This window comes from Physella acuta, unplaced genomic scaffold (genome assembly GCF_028476545.2).
Source record: "Physella acuta isolate Inbredline_101_S28 unplaced genomic scaffold, ASM2847654v3 ptg000079l, whole genome shotgun sequence".
Classification (NCBI taxonomy): domain Eukaryota; kingdom Metazoa; phylum Mollusca; class Gastropoda; family Physidae; genus Physella; species Physella acuta.
The window spans coordinates 3,179,635-3,185,634 of NW_026731599.1; the positions used below are offsets into that span (position 1 = coordinate 3,179,635).

Sequence of the window (6,000 nt, forward strand, 5' to 3'; positions counted from 1 at the left end):
TGCAGTAGTGTAACTGGTGGCTCTCAGGAGCATCCTGTGACGCCGATAACGCCTAGGTGTTTGCCAAGAGGTGTTCTACCCCAAATATTACAGAGGGTAATAAGCGTATAGTCAATGCTTTTATACAGCTTGCCCATCCACATCTGGGCGGTAGTGTGGACAAACAAAATTCAAAGAATATTGCCCGCTCGTATTTTTTGTCAGCAGGAAAAAAATCCAGATATGTTTTAGTTAGGGTTCATTGTGAGTCCATATTGGTTAAGAAATCAGCAGCCCTAAAGTGCATACACCATGGCATGTTAACTAACTTTGCTATCCATATGAGATTATCTATAGTTAGGCCCTACTTATTTACTTATCATTTTAATAATTTATCATCTTACTAATCCAGATCAACATTCGATTAAGTGAGAGTGAATATAGAATTATTAATTATTTCTTTAAAACACTCATGACTAAGTCAAGTAGTTCATAACCATTGAAGTTGAGTAACTAACTAAAACTATTGATTGCTTGAATCTTCTTTAGACTCTAGAGTCTAGAGTAAAAGTCTAGAGACTAGATCTAGGATCTAGACATCTAGATCTAGATTCTCATTCTTATTCAACTCATTCTAGAATATTAGGCCTATATCTAGAAATCTAGACTTCTACTAGATAACTTGATAATTGTCATAATTGGGTAATCTATCGTTTTGGGTACGTAAAATCGCCCGCGACTAGTAATGTGAAAAACAGGTGACTCCTTAAATTTTAATAATTATTTCACATTTTGAGGAGGATTTATGTTTTTTAAAATACAAAAAAGTTTCCTTGTTTCATTTATGTACCCGTTTTTAAACAATTGAATTAAAACTTTTCCGTAATAAATGAAGACTAGCGATGTTTCCAACATATGCAACCATGCTCATTTACTATAGCAGCCATCTTGTTTAAGTTTTATTTTTATAAGCTTATAGCGCAGATTCAGGGGGAAGCCACTCTATTTTACAAATGGCTGCTGTTTATATAGCAAATCTTGCTCTCAGACGCTGCTGTTTAAAGTTAATTTCTGGCCTATATCGCGATATATTTAGCCATTGATTTAGGTTTATTATTCATTTATCTATAATATTTGACACAAATATATGACAATTAACTTCTTTTAAAGTTTAAAGCCTTGACAATGAGGTAAGGTTTTCGTACATTAATAGCCGCGGGCGATTTTAAACGATAGATTACCCATAATTGATATCTAGATTTCTAGATCTCTAGATCTAGTTGAGAGTAGATAGATCTTTAGATCTAGAATCTAGATCTAGTCCTGCATTCTATTCTTATTATTCTAGATCTAGATCTAGTCAATCTAGATTTAGTTTTAGTAGAATCTAGATCTAGTCTAGATCTCTAGATCTAGATCTAGATCTAGAAATCTAGATCTAGATCTAAATTCGGTAATATATCGTTTTGGGTACGTAAAATCGCTCGCGATTTGTAATGTGAAAAACAGGTGACTCCTTAAATTTTAATAATTATTTCACATTTTGAGGAGGATTTATGTTTTTAAAAATTCAAAAATGTTTCCTTGATTCATTTATGTACCTGTTTTTAAACAATTGAATTAAAACTTTTCCGTAATAAATGAAGACTAGCGATGTTTCCAACAGATGCAACCATGCTCATTTACTATAGCAGCCATCTTGTCTAAGTTTTATTTTTATAAGCTTTTAGCGCCAGATTCAGGGGGAAGCCACTCTATTTTACAAATGGCTGCTGTTTATATAGCAAATCTTGCTCTCAGACACTGCTGTTTAAAGTTAATTTCTGGCCTATATCGATATATATTATATTTAGCCATTGATTTAGGTTTATTATTCATTTATCTATAATATTTGACACAAAAGTATGACAATATACTTCTATTAAAGCCTTGACAACGAGGTACGTTTTCGTACATAAATAGCCGCGGGCGATTTTACGTACCCAAAACGATAGATTACCCTAAATTCTAAATCTAGTAAATCTAGGCCTAAACAATTATTCGTAAGACCTCAACATTTTACAAATCGCAAATTATATTTTGTAAAAATCTAATCTATATTTAATTTAAAAAAAAAACTAACTTAATTTGCCACAAAACAAATTAATAGCCATTTGATAGTGAAGTAAATCTACACACAGAAGTAGTCTAAACAAATCCAAACCTGACGATATATTAAACCATTTCAACTTCCGGTTTTGCAAATAAATAAATTGTATCGTATAAAAATAACAGAATGAATTTCCCCAGAAATAACTTTTGAATTCGCATTTTTCTGTATACTTTATTAATAATTAATTATGTGATTTTAATATTTATGGTATTAATTTTAAATACTCATGCGAATCTTATTTTTAATTAGACTAACTGCATGGGCATTATTTTATAAAGAACTATGATTGATAACACTGTTATTGGTTTCTTATGTTATTTTAAAATTTATAATTTATAAACTTTTGTTATTTAGCTTGGCATCCTTCCCCCCCCCCCCCCAAAAAAAAAAACCTGCCAAAGAAACGCCTGTTGATTATTAATTGACCTTGAATCTAATAAATATGGGCAGTGGCGGAACTATAAGAAAGGCTACCCCGCAAAAAAAAAAAAAACTGGGCCCCATACACACACACACACACACACACATTATATATATATATATATATATATATATATATATATATATATATATATATATATATATATATATATATGCTAGTAGCCTGCTTCACTGAATTTTAAATTGATCCATTTCCTAATTGAGTAGTTGTTTAACCTATTTTATTTCAAAGTATATCCATCATCAGACAATAAATCAGACAAAAATATGTCCAAATTCATTTGTATCACATTATTTTATGTTTTTCAAAACTTTAGAGAAGCCGGACAAAAATTTATAAACAAGGAAGCTTGATATGTGTATTGGCTTCTTGCGTTCTGTTTCTTTTTATGATTTTTTTGTATTTATATTTTTAATTTTTAAATTAATTTTGAAATATATTTCGTTTTAAATCACTATCATTCTTTAGTATATTTTATTTGAATAATAATTAAGAGAAGCAATTACTTTTAAAATTAATTAGTACAGAACTATTTCAAGGAGTTTTATGGGCAACCCAATTCAGTGGCGTCGCTAGGTCGGGTGTCACCCGGTACGGCAAGTCATGGTGTCACACCCGCTCCCTCTTCTTTTTCCGCTGTAAATTTTCCAGTTGGTGTCACACACGCCCCCCCCCCCCCCCCGCCCCGAAAAAGCTTTAACGTGATCACATTTAATTTTACTGATGTTAATCTAGAGTCTGTTGTTAATTAAGCAGGTTGTAGTATTGTTTTCTCTATAGTTTGCATGTTTACGTCATGGTGTCCTACCTTGTAACGATCGTCATTATGTAGGCTACTTATATATTTATTTTAAACTCTGATTAACTATTCATTGAATGGGCAAAAACATATTTATTCTATATACCTTGCAATCTTTTGTCTTGGTGTCACCACTCTAATTGTGTCACCCGGTGCGGTCCACCCCCCCCCCCCCCCCCCCAGCATCGCGACGCCTCTCCCCCTATTAGACTAAGAAGGGCAATAAGTCATGGAAGTAGTGTGAAAGTTTGCCTATCCTTCATCCTTCCTACAGCTCATGTAGATTTTAAAAATATTTTTCTACGCAGAAGTGTGTGTTATGTTACAGCAGAACAATCACTGTTGTTGTTGTATTTTTTTTTTACAAAACCACTATCAAGATGCACGAAAAACCTAATTTATTTTTAAAAAAACGCATTGATGGGTCTGGCGGCATGGTAGTTCCGCCCCTGACTAGATAGGATATTACAGTTATGGATAAGGTTAGGGTTAGGCTAGTAAATATTCTGGATGGAATATACTTATGATGTATTTTGCTAGTTTCACTGCTTCTTATTCTTAAGAATGCCAATAGATTTATTTTGTACGCTGCAAGCCCATTTGAGGGAAACCTTTGATGGGCACCTAACTCAAATTAGGGACAGTAAAGGCGGCTGCGCAAAGTGCTGACCACACTTTCCTTTCAAAATGCCTAGGTTAAGAAATATATGAACTCTACTTCTTCTCTCCAAAGGATCATAGGTCTAAAAAGGATTCTTTACTCATTAAACCCTTATAAAGCTAATTATCCCAAAAAATTCTCCCTTAACTTCACCCATGTGCACCAAACATGAATCCCCCAGTCCCTAACACTCTCGAAACAAAGTTTAAAAATAAAATCACACACGTTATAGTCTGCCCATAGTCGTCCAGCATAGACAGCTACAGTGTGCTACATGTGTGTGATGAGAAAGTGTCTTGACTTGTACCGTGCATAATAGTACTTGTTGAAGTACTTGTCAGATCCGGTATGGGAATGTCAGTAGTCGAGTAACTTGGTGCAGTGTGCAATCAGAGGTCCTCGGCAAACATTGTAGGCTCGTACACATTTGGTGTACAATCAGAGGTCCTCGGCAAACATTGTAGGCTCGTACACATTTGGTGTACAATCAGAGGTCCTCGGCAAACATTGTAGGCTCGTACACATTTGGTGTACAATCAGAGGTCCTCGGAAAACATTGTAGGCTCGTACACATTTGGTGTACAATCAGAGGTCCTCGGCAAACATTGTAGGCTCGTACACATGTGATGTACAATCAGAGGTCTTCGGCAAACATTGTAGGCTCGTACACATATGGTGTACAATCAGAGGCCCTCGGCAAAAACTGTTTGATAATTTCCTGCCTAAAGTTGAGAAATGACTAATACAGTTAACTAGGCCTATATTTATTAGATCTATATCACTGACATCTTAACAGTCACAGTGGCGTCTTTAGGACGGGTGTCACACCGTGCGGTAACTGAGGGTGTCACCAAAGGCTTCTCTAACAATTTTCGGTTTAGTGGCACCCCTCTCCCACCTTATTTAATTATTTTAATTGGATGTAACATTCTTTTGACCTTAAATTTTACAATTTTGTTGATATTGTGTGACAGTATAAATGGTGTCACATGCCCCAAAATATCCGGCGCTGTTCTTGTCTTAACACTCGCTTCGAAATAAAATCTAAGAGAAGAATGGTCGTCCAGGGGAAACAGTTGGAACCGTTTTTGTGCATGCGTCTGAGCAGAAGTCAATTAAACGTCGTGGAAAATAAAAGTCAAAATACAGGTAGGCGGGGCCGATTTACCTCCTTCAATCCCCTGTTTGTATAGCACAGCCGCACGCCATGATTGGGTGCGGGGTAGGTTGACCTCATTAAGAATGTTTGGAATGATCTACCCCAGTAACGTGTGGAAATCATGTCCGTGTCACTAGATATGATAGCTTATACCGCATGTCTGACAACAGTCGGCTCACGTCTGTGGGACAATTATTACATGATGTCGTGGCCATCGAAATATCTGTGCTTCATTTATCCTACTACAATCAGTAAAACGACTTTTAAAAAAATCAAAATACAATTAATTTCAACAACGAAAATATATTTTTCCAATTAGCTTGTAACTCCTGTGTTTATTGTGGTTGAATCTTGTTACTAAATTTTGATATTTTTTCATTAATGTTTAAGGTCAACGTGAGAATATTTAAATTTCAGTCTTAATCAACCTAATTTCAAAATAATACAGAAAAATAACTTATACTTGCTAGAAGTGATTCAAAAATTTTTTAATAACCTGATAAAAGTGGGTAAAAGTTGATTAATAACTTGATAGGAGTGGGTAAAAAGTTGATTAATAACTTGATAGGAGTGGGTAAAAGTTGATTAATAACTTGATAGAAGTGGGTAAAAAGTTGATTAATAACTTGATAGGAGTGGGTAAACATTTTAATACACCCAGACGTGACGGAGGACGACAGGTAGACAGGCGAGTGAAGTAGAGGGGGGGGGGAGGCTTGTCAGATCAGATAAAACTCAAAGTAGAATCTAAAGCCGCCCGAAGCCATATTTTAAAGACTAGATTACTTTGTTTTGCCAAAGAAAAAAT

General features: G+C 34.8%; 1 protein-coding gene across 4 annotated transcripts in view; it reads right to left on the reverse strand.

The window, feature by feature from the left end:
* Nucleotides 1-2,203, reverse strand: part of LOC131956409 (rho GTPase-activating protein 21) — a 55,060-nt gene extending 52,857 nt beyond the window's left edge. For 3 of the 4 annotated variants that reach the window (XM_059320859.1, XM_059320841.1, XM_059320834.1), the window contains exon 1: nucleotides 2,102-2,189. The gene's annotated coding sequence lies outside the window, so the exon portion shown is untranslated. Of the gene's footprint in view, nucleotides 1-2,101 lie in introns of all 4 variants that reach the window. The other variant, XM_059320851.1, reaches the window with a different exon arrangement.
* Nucleotides 2,204-6,000: the final 3,797 nt, after the last annotated feature.